We start from the raw sequence: 10771 nt of genomic DNA, 5'->3' as shown, positions 1-10771 counted from the left end.
CCTTTCTTTAGTAAAGTATTTGGGACACTGTTACTGTAATAGAATTCATGTAATTCCATGAGATGTCATCCCATATTCAAAATTGCTGTTGTAGAAGTGCATTTGTGCCTGGTTTCATCATCTGGTCGCCCAGGGTTGATAGGATGAAAAGATGGTCATCTAGATCTGCCTGTCCTCTATTGTTTGAACAAATGACTGCTATTATCCATCATTATCTAGGGATGATTGGGTCTTGTCATTAATACAGCGATATACAGTTAGTTGATCTTCGTTTGCTCAAAATATTTAATTTTTTATTAGCCTAGCTCAAAAAGTTTCATTTACAGGTAACTGCCAAAATAAAGGAAACACCAACATAGTATCTAAATAGGGCGTTGGGTCACCATGAGCCGCCAGTGCACCCAGAATGGCTTTAATGCGCCTTGGCATAGATTCTACAAGTGTGAAACTGAGGGATGCACCAGCATTCTTCCACGCGGAATTCCATCATTTGGTGTTTCGTTGATGGTGGTGGAAACCACTGTCTCAGGCTCCGCTCCAGAATCTCCCATACGTGTTAAATTTGGTTGAGATATCTTTTAAAAACTGGGATCATATCTATCTGGATTTCACCTATCGGATAGTATTAAATGGAATGAATAGAACAAGAGTCCCCATTCAAGTCAATGATTTGTCCGTTCTATTCTATTTCTATGTATTTTATCCTGTCCAATAGGCGAAATCCAGATAAATAACTTTAAACCTGGCCCTTATGACTGAGACAAAGTCAATGGGATATCTTCTAGCCATGCTAGCTAAAATAATGGGCAACTTGGCATTTTTATACTTGACCCTAAGCATGATGGATGTTTTAATTGCACAATGAACTCGGGAACCACACCTATGTGGAAGCACCTGCTTTCAATAGACTTTGTATCCCTCGTTTACTCAAGTGTGTCCTTTATTTTGGCAGTTAACGGCATATTCATAGGCTTAATTATTTTTTAAAGACAATAAATGATCTACTTTTTTTCAGTTATCACAATGATCTTAAATATACTGTATGTGAAGAACAAGTATGTTAAAATAGCATGGCTTTCCTCTCCGTGTGTAGCATTTTGAGTTCATAGAAGCGCTGCATTCATTCCGACCTTCCCTCCCAACAGGTTCTTAGAAACCAATGTTACCTTCCAAATGGCATCCTATTCCCTTTATAGTGCACCACTTCCGACCAGGGCACCTATATAATGGACTACATTTGACTAGGGCCCATTGTACTCTCGTCAAAAGTAGTGCACTGTATTTGGGATGCAGACAAGGAGTGAATAACCTGGAGCTGCCTTACCTGCCTTTTAAAGTCTTTACTGCGGTTATGGTCACAGACAATGTTGTGTAAATATTTTAGAAGCTGAAGTAGGATCAATGCATCCTCGCACTGTCCTTTGCAATGGGACGAACAGTATCTATTATCCCTCTGAAATGTCAAGTGCATCCAGACCTATTCTGCCAGTCACCATAGTTTCCATGGTGTATAGGCCATAATGCTGTTTGCACAGCTAGCCTTGTTTTTCATGCCCTAGTGGGATGGTGAATAGACAAACAAAAACTCATTTCCTCCAGCACAACCTGGATTTGCATTTCTTATGTACGTCATGCAAGGTGGCCAATGAACTAGCTCACCTCACCAGGTGTGGAGCGTAATATGTGTGCTTTCCCCTCTATATCTTATGTCCCAAATATATCAAATCAAGTTTTATTTGTCACGTGCCGAATACAACAGGTGTAGGTAGACCTTACAGTGAAATGCTTACTTACAAGCCCTGAACCAACAATGCAGTTTTAAGAAAAATACCTAGAAAAAAAAAAAAATAAAGTAACAAATAATTCAAGAGCAGCAATAAAATAACAATAGCGAGGCTATATCCAGGGGGTATGGGTTAGTCGAGGTAATTGAGGTAGGTTGAGTTATTAAAATGATTATGCATGGAAATAACAGTAGCAGCAGTGTAAAGGGGGGTGGGGCAATGCAAGTAGTCTGGGTAGCCATTTGATTAGATTTCGGGATTCTTATGGCTTGGGGATAGAAGCTGTTTAGAAGCCTCTTGGACCTAGACTTGGCGCTCTGGTACCGCTTGCCGTGTGGGAGCAGAGAGAACAGTCTATGATTAGGGTGGCTGGAGTCTTTGACCATTTTTTTGGCCCTTCCTCTGACACGGCCTGGTATAGAGGTCCTGGATGGCAGGAAGCTTGGCCCCAGTGATATACTGGGCCGTACGCACTACCCTTTAGTGCCTTGCGGTCGGAGGTCGAGCAGTTGCCATACCAGGCAGTGACGCTCTCGATGGTGCAGCTGTAGAACCTTTTGAAGATCTGAGGACCCATACCAAATATTTTCAGTATCCTGAGGAGAAAAGGTTTTGTTTTGCCCTCTTCACGACTGTCTTGGTGTGCTTGGACCATGTTAGTTTGTTGGTGATGTGTACACCAAGGAACTTGAAGCGCTCAACCTGATCCACTATAGCCCTGTCGATGCGAATGGGGGTGTGCTCGGTCCTCCTTTTCCTGTAGTCCACAATCATCTCCTTATCCTTGATCATGTTGAGGGAGAAGTTGCTGTCCTGGCACCACACGGCCAGATTTCTGACCTCCCTATATGCTGTCTCGTCGTTGTTGGTGATCTACCACTGTTGTGTCATCGGCAAACTTATTGATGGTGTTGGAGTCGTGCCTGGCCGTGCAGTCATGAGTGAACAGGGAGTACAGGAAGGGACTGAGCACGCACCCCTGAGGGGCCCCCGTGTTAAGGATTAGCAAGGCCAATGTGTTGTTACCTACCCTCACCACCTGGGGGCGGTCCGTCAGGAAGTCCAGGATCCAGTTGCAGAGGGAGGTGTTTTGTCCCAGGGTCCTTAGCTTTGTGATGAGCTTTGAGGGCACTATGGTGTTGAACGCTGTGCTGTAGTCAATGAATAGCATTCTCACATAAGTGTTCCTTTTGTCCAGGTGTGAAAGGGCAGTGTGGAGTGCAATAGAGATTGCATAATCTGTGAATCCGTTGGGGCGGTATGCAAATTGGAGTGGGTCTAGCGTTTCTGGGATAATGGTGTTTATGTGAGCCATGACCAGCCTTTCAAAGCACTTCATGGCTACAGATGTGAGTGCTACAGGTCAGTAGTCATTTGGGCAGGTTGCCCATGGAAACATGTTGGCATTTCAGACAGACAGGGAGAGGTTGAAAATGTCGGTGAAGACACTTGCCAGTTGGTCAGCACATGCTCAGAGTACACATCCTAGTAATCTGTCTGGCCCTGCAGCGTTGTGAATGTTGACCCGTTTAAAGGTCTCGCTCACATCGGCTGCGGAGTGCGTGATCACACAGTCATCCGGAACAGCTGGTGCTCTCATGCATGTTTCAGTGTTACTTGCCTCGAAGGGGGGAAAGAAGTCATTTAGCTCATCTGGTAGGCTCTCCTTCCTCCCATTGTGTGCACTTGTTCACTTCCCTGTACCTTTTAAAGTAAATTAGTGGAATAAGAAACATGGTGGAACCTACCATTAGCCAATGCCTCCACCAATCCAATGCTTTTAGAATTATGGGAAGTAGTAAACAATTCAGGAGACATGAGACATTATTGGGACCCACCGGTGAGGTGATATGAGTACACTTGAGGCACCATTTTGTCCCATTGTCTGTGTGTAGAGAAACATGAAGCAGATGTAGCCCTGGCCTCCTCTCAGGTGATTCTCTAATGAGATGTAGCTATCAGCTTTCAATCTGGTATTGGATGACTTCTTTAGGGGGGAAAACTCCACCAGTTTAATGTTACTAGGTCACTCAAAAATGTATGATGCCCAAGTCGTGGTGTTGTGTGGAAACTTGGTCTGCAATGCTGTCTGTCTTCCCTTTTCTTAGCAACCCAGCATACTTGCTTGGAAATAATTATGGCTATTGAGCCACATAACAGTCGATGCATAGACAGTTTTAAAAAGCTAAGGGATACATACTCTGGATATAGAAAACTTTAAGCTCTTTTGATGACATAGACTGACCAGGTAAAAGTTGTGATCCCTTATTGATGTCACTTGTTAAATCTGTTTCAATTAGTATAGGTGAAGGGGAGGAGATTTTTAAGCCTTTAGTTTAGACATGGATTGTGTATGTGTGCCATTCAGAGGGTGATTGGGCAAGACCAACGATGTAAGTGCCTTTGAATGGGGTATGGTAGTAGGTGCCAGGCACACTGGCAGTTCTTGTGCCCCGTGTCTATCAAGAATGGTTCACCACCCAAAGGACATCCAGCCAACTTGACACAACTGTGGGAAGCATTGGAGTTAACATGGGCCAGCATCACTGTGGAACGCTTTCAACACCTTGTAGAGACCATGCACTGACGAATTGAGGCTGGTCTGAGGTCAAAAGGTCGGGGTGCAACTCAATATTTGGAAGGTGATACTAATGTTTGGTATACTCGGTGAAGAATTTTAAATGTGTTCAACTGACACTCAGTGTTAAGCGCTCCCAATGGTCAATGGATGCTACTGCGTGTGATGCTCATGACGTCACGAGCAATTCCCTGGGGTGTATTCATTCCGCCTATTCTGTTGCAAAACGTTTCTTAAACGGAAGCGAACGAAACGAAACGGGCGGAACCTACTTGAATTTGTCCAATAGAAACTCTCATTTTGCTCTCTTTTGCTTCCGGTTGGTTCTTAAACGGTGAATGGTTATCGTAATGAATACACACCAGGACTTCTGAGGGAGTCGGAGGGTGCTGCTGCAGGAAGGGGAGCTCTGGGAGAGCTCGGAGGTTGGATCTGCACCCGGCAGTCTATCGTGGAAACTTTACATGTTTTATAGACAATTAGTGTCCGACTGCACAGGTTGAAACGCATACGAGGTAGGTAACGTCCGCGACTGTCTTTTTCCTCCACAAACTGAATCCAATGTAATTGTTGAAGGCTTTGGAAATGGTGGTAGTTTTCCGTAGCTGGCTAACGTTAGCAGGCTACATTGATGCCAATGGAGGCTGTCAACACAGAACGCGATTGACATCAAATGTATCATTCCTTTCGAAAACCGTAAACGCTGCATCTTGGAATGTGGAATTGTGTTGCCATTGTCGCTGAAAGCAGTGCTCCCTTTCAGAAAAAACTACAGGTTTCGAATGATATGAACATATATCTGGAAAATTCGACATTTGACAAACACTCCAGGACAGAACAATGTGGGAATCACTGGTTCGTTACACCACTCTTCAGTTCAGTGTTTTCCCAGCTGTAGAGCATGCCAGACGGTTGTTTTATAACCTTCCCAAACAATAGTTTTATTCCAATAGAATCCTGTCAATCGTGCATCACCAACGCGACTCCATGAGGATTAATGGAGCCCTTACTTGTCCCCTGGCCGTGGTGTACCGGTTTGTGTATTCATTGTCCACAGTGTTAATGAAGTATGGGCTTAGGCCCGCATATATCTTACAGTACACATTGTTGAAAATAGAAACAGAGATGTCATATGGACACACAGGTGTGCGTGCTCTCGTTATGATCGCAATAACTAATGCCTATGTTATTTTCACATGTGTAGCCAACTGTCCTGAAAATTCTACCCTTTCTGTTAATGATTACGTAAGAGTTCAGTGTGTGCAATGTAATCAACGCTGTTCTCGGGTCTGACAACGAGACCAGGCAGACAGACCACTGATGATGGAAAGAACTAGAGGTTTCAAGTTGACCATTTTCCATTGGTCCCACTGTTTGTGGAGGGACGTTTTCCACAGAACATGATTTGTCATCGTTTTTCGAGGGACTATGATCTTTGGTCATTTCTCTACCTGGTTTTACGAGAGTGAATTGCTATGAGTCATGTCACAGTGATACTGCTGCGTTTTACCACAGAGGTGTAGTACCTGTGACATCCTGCTAGTAAATGTTGAGGGAATTAAAACTTAAAAGTGCTTTTCATGAAATGCTCACTTCAACACCCAGCTCCTGAACTAACCTGTTTTGTTTACATTCTGAAGACCATAATGGCGAGACCCAGTGGAGGCTCCTCCAGAGGAGGAAGGGGAGGCCCGTTCTCACTAAAGCTAACCTGCCTCATAAGAAGGCAGTGGTGTCAGTTCAGCTGGGAAACCTCCCAGTGGCCCTGATCCAATGAGGAAGACAGTGAATATGCATGCACTCCCTGGGATATGGCAGATGCTTTCCACCGGTGCCAGTAAGATAGGCTACTGTGCGCTCAATTGGGAGTTGAGAAGTAAGATGACGAGAGACAGATTAGTATTATCTTTACACAAACAGTTTTTTTCCTACAATTGAGCTAGGTCTATTTACCTGCTTTTCATTGACCTCTGCAACACAACAATTAGCTAGACGATTTGCGGCGAGCGCTGCCCAAATTGCGCGCTTAAAACAATCCACAGGTCACTTTTTTAAAAGACTAATGATCCTCTGTGGCCAAATCATGCTCTCCGGTGTATTATTTTGACTGATTCTATTTATTTGTGTATAGACATCTAGGAAATCTTGGCACATTTCATTCAATTTACTTTAGGGGAAGCCACTAGCCTATTGGACACGCCTCCAATGCTGACATTATTATTGAAAGTAACCAGTGCTTAAAACATCTGGTTGAGGCTTATAAAGGCCAAGTTCAAATGCCGTGTTACATTTCAAGCAATCGGCGCACTGCCTAAACAGTTCAATTTGCTGGTCAGCCATCTGGCCCCATCTCTGCTTTTTAAATTTTTTTTTTTAAATGAAAGGCGTGGCAGGCTGGCAACTTCTCTCCAGGCAATGCTCCGTGTGGTCCTAAAGCCAGCCAGCTAGATGCTTAACAGCCGTTTCATTTGAATTGGGATTGGAATGATTTTAGTCTACTTTTTTTGTAGCCTACTTTTACATTTTGGCCTTGGGATATGGTATGGCGCCATACCCTGTATGAAGGCCTTTCGATTTACTGGCGCTGCACGTACACTATAAAACACAAGGTTTTTGAGGCTGTAAAATGCAATCTCGCTGGTTACTTATTTGATTACTGTCTGTGTGTTGATTGTGAAACTTGGAGATGTTTTCCTAAAACAACATCCCACACATTGGCCTAGCCAGGGTTACTGTGACCCTTTCATCAGGCGTTGGCTGCATCCTTGATAGTGCCCTACATTTGACTGGGGTCCTGGTCAAAAGTAGCGCTCTATATAGGGGATAGGTTGCGAATTGGGACGCAGACATTGACTCCACCCATAACCGAAGCAGATTTAAGGCTAACCACCACAGTAGTGCGGTGGGTGCCAGTGATGACAGAATGGGGACGGGACTGCACAAATGGATCGTGTTTCTGGATGGTATGATGCTCCTATGTAAGGTTCCAGACCCCATCACCTTTGTAATTAGTGTAATGTGAGCTGAATTAGTCATGTCCCAGTGATCAGACTGAAGTCTCAGTTTAGTGTGATGAGGAGTGTCACCTTACACAGTTTGCGGTGTAGGCTATCGAGCCTCTTCTCCAGGTGCTGTGTCTGTTGTATGTGCGCGCACACATTCATCACAAGTCCACCAAACTAGCTTTGTTGTACAGGACAAGATACTTAGATTGAGGGGCAATGGAGGTTGGAGCTGTAAAAGGAAAGTATTTAGTTTCTTTCATTGTGCTATTAGCACATAAAACAAATTATGTTCTGGTTTGAAGATGTTTAGGGGTGTAAACATTCATCTTTAAATCCAATTGGGATGTTAATGTTAATAAAAAATTAAAAAATCCCTAACAACTTTTTCTTCCAGAAAATAAAAAATCCCAGCGCAGTTATGACAACTTCCACTAACAGGCGAATACTTAACACATCAATGCTGTAACGTTAGTAGGAGACATCTTTCAAATGATTTGCCATGGATATAAAGCACTCTGCACGTAATCGTTGGGAAAATGGCAGAGAAAGGCAAGCAACAGTAGCGAAACAGCCTGCTCTGCCCTGAGTCAATACTGCTGCCTGTGCTTTTTAGTGGGCCCAATGTTACAACATATTGATTGTTGCTTTGGAAACATATCGACAACTTCATCAGCAAGCTGTCAAACAATTGTAAATAAGTGACAAGTTACATGCTGTTTATCAGTGCAGTGCCCAACGTTCTTGGCTAGCTAGCTAAAATTCCATCTGTGTTTGTTAGGGAATCTACTTAGCAGCGGACAGGCTACAGCAAACTAAATCACTGGTGACTGATTTATACTTTACAACTTTCTCAGGGCAAGTTTGTTTCTGCCCCAGTATCTGTGTTTCATAGCGAGTGAGGCATGCACAACGGGTTGCGGGAAGCAATGCTAGCGAATGGATTTTGAAATATTGATAAGTGGCAGTCGTGACATCGAGTGTGCATCGTCTCCATGATCATTTTGGCCCAAACACTTGCGGACTTGTGATCACCATCGAACAAAACAGCAAGTGCCCACTCGATAAAGGGCTTATGGGCGACTTGTTCAGTTTGAGATTCAGACGGACTGCGGTAGATAGATTCATTGCCCCCTAGAGGTCATAGGCAATATGACCATATTCGCAATGTGAATAAGTGTGGAATTGCATTCATCTTTCTAATTAACACTTTCCCCCCCCCCCATCTGTCACATATCTATATGACTTCTTTCTTCACTTCCTAAACCAAATGGCTGAGCCTCTGTACTGCCCATGGCACATATGGCATGACACTTACCACCTCAGACTGTTGCGTTTTGGTTGTGGGCTCGATTCTTCCGTTCATTTGTTTTTATCCTTCCATAGCTCAGCTGTGAACTTGTCCTTATTGCCAAACTTAATGCCTTACGTGATTTAGCTGGCAACATGCATGCAAATGAACCCAGACATGACTAAGGCAGGGAGTGTAACATACATTGCATTATACCTCGTCCCGGATGCCAGAGATCACAAGTTTTTGACTTTTGGAACCTCAAGCCAAGGCTGCCCTCAGAAATGGCGTTAGCCTCTATCTGTGTGTCTCTGTACCAGATAGTCTGTACTATTGCTGTAAGGACAATAGCCTACATGGTTTAGACTACAGTGCACGCTACAGTTAACGTAGGTCATTTCCATGTAAAAGGACCCATGAGCACCAACATGTGAAGTTCATGAAGGCATAAATACTTATTTTTTTCCAATCTAAAGATTTTGAATAAGCAAAGCCATTTTGATTTCTGGTTTAACAGATGGAGTAGGGGTCTTCACTTGTAAGACTTTCTGGTAGCTGTTTTATATTAGAAATGCCTCAACCCAATAATGTTGACGTTAAGACTCTTGCCAACTAATATCTCCGTTTTTGTTTCGTGTTAGAATAATAGCCAATGTGTCAAATAATACATGCAAAAGGAGGATTATGGCCTGTTTCTACCTTTTTTTGTGTACTTATTTAGGATGCATCACAGTGAACACATCCCATATCTATAAGTGTGCATTTCTGTATAGTACACATCAGGGACTCACGATGTCATTCACTTGTCAGGTGTTAATCCGCTTCATTTACTGTACCAAAATAGGGGTCATATCTGACACCCCATTCTTTCTGCTGACATCTTAATTCAGTGTAGACATTTTGAGTTTTTGGGGAACTTGGTGTCAAAAGAAAAAAAGAAACTGAGGGAGATGTTCACGTCCATATGCACTGTTCTTTGGCAATTTTCTGTGGATGTTTTTTGTGTAAGGTGGTAAAAATCTGTCTCCTTGTGGTTCTGTTACCATGGAAATTGCCCAGTACCCGTATGTTTTAGTGTTGTTGCTGTTAGGAAGTGTGTAATCTTGGCAATATCTGGGGATTTGAGTATCAGCACGATAGTTTTTCTACCAGTGCCCAAGGCTGAATAGACCTAGTAACACACAGCCACAACACGCAGGCTAGACAGAGGCCTATTAAATCCATTTATTTCCATCTCTTTTCACTGTCTGCAGCCAGCTAGTGCTCTAAGCTATGAGTTTAGACTAAAAAGTTGCTGTTGACTCGAGCATGAGGAGTTTCCATTTGTAATATATGACTGCATTATTGATCCCTTCCATTGCCATCCCTGAAGGCTCATTAGGTATTTATTCTGAACAAAAATAGAGGCAGTGTTTTTCAAATATTTTACTAAGTTAACAGTTCAATTGACTGATTTCCTCATGAAGTCAATTAATTAAGCCCTAAGCTATGAATTTCACATGACTTGGAATACAGATCTGCATCTTGGTCAAAGATGCCTTTAAAAAATAAATAATGATAGTCACCACCATTTGCCTCATGCAGCGCAGCACATCTCCTTGGCATGAAGTTGATCAGGTTGTTAGTGGCCTGTGGAATGTTGTCCAACCAGAGCATCCCAAACATGCTCAATGGATGGTGACATGTCTGGAAGAACTGGAACATTTTCAGCTTTCAGAAATTGTGCAGCAAACTGCTCGTCAACATGACGTCATACATGTTGTCTGCCATTTTCCCTCGTACTGTTGAAACCGGTATTCATCCATGAAGTGTACAATTCTCCAGTGTGGCAGTGAAAGGTGAGAATTTACCCACTGAAGTCGGTTACGACACCGAATTGCAGTCAGGTCAAGATCCCGGTGAAGATGACGAGCATGCAGATGTGCTTCCCTGAGATGGTTTCTGACAGTTTGTGCAGAAAATCTTAGGATGTGCAAACCCACAGTTTCATCAGCTGTCTGGGTCGCTTGTCTCTGACATTCCCGAAGGTGAATAAGCTGGATGTGGGGGATCCTGGGCTGGCATGAGTTACACCTGGTCTGCAGTTGTGAGGCCGGTTGGACGTACTGCCAAGTTC

At 43.4% G+C, this 10771-nt stretch overlaps 1 protein-coding gene across 6 annotated transcripts in view; it reads left to right on the top strand.

The window, feature by feature from the left end:
- Positions 1 to 4721: 4721 nt before the first annotated feature.
- The window catches only part of LOC135557415 (unconventional myosin-VI-like), a 95143-nt gene continuing 89093 nt past the window's right edge, over positions 4722 to 10771 (top strand). For all 6 annotated transcript variants that reach the window (XM_064990664.1, XM_064990663.1, XM_064990662.1 and 3 more), the window contains exon 1: positions 4722 to 4877. The gene's annotated coding sequence lies outside the window, so the exon portion shown is untranslated. The remainder of the gene's footprint in view (positions 4878 to 10771) is intronic.

Source organism: Oncorhynchus masou, chromosome 16, assembly GCF_036934945.1.
Source record: "Oncorhynchus masou masou isolate Uvic2021 chromosome 16, UVic_Omas_1.1, whole genome shotgun sequence".
NCBI lineage: Eukaryota > Metazoa > Chordata > Actinopteri > Salmoniformes > Salmonidae > Oncorhynchus > Oncorhynchus masou.
This window is presented reverse-complemented; position numbering and strand designations above follow the sequence as displayed.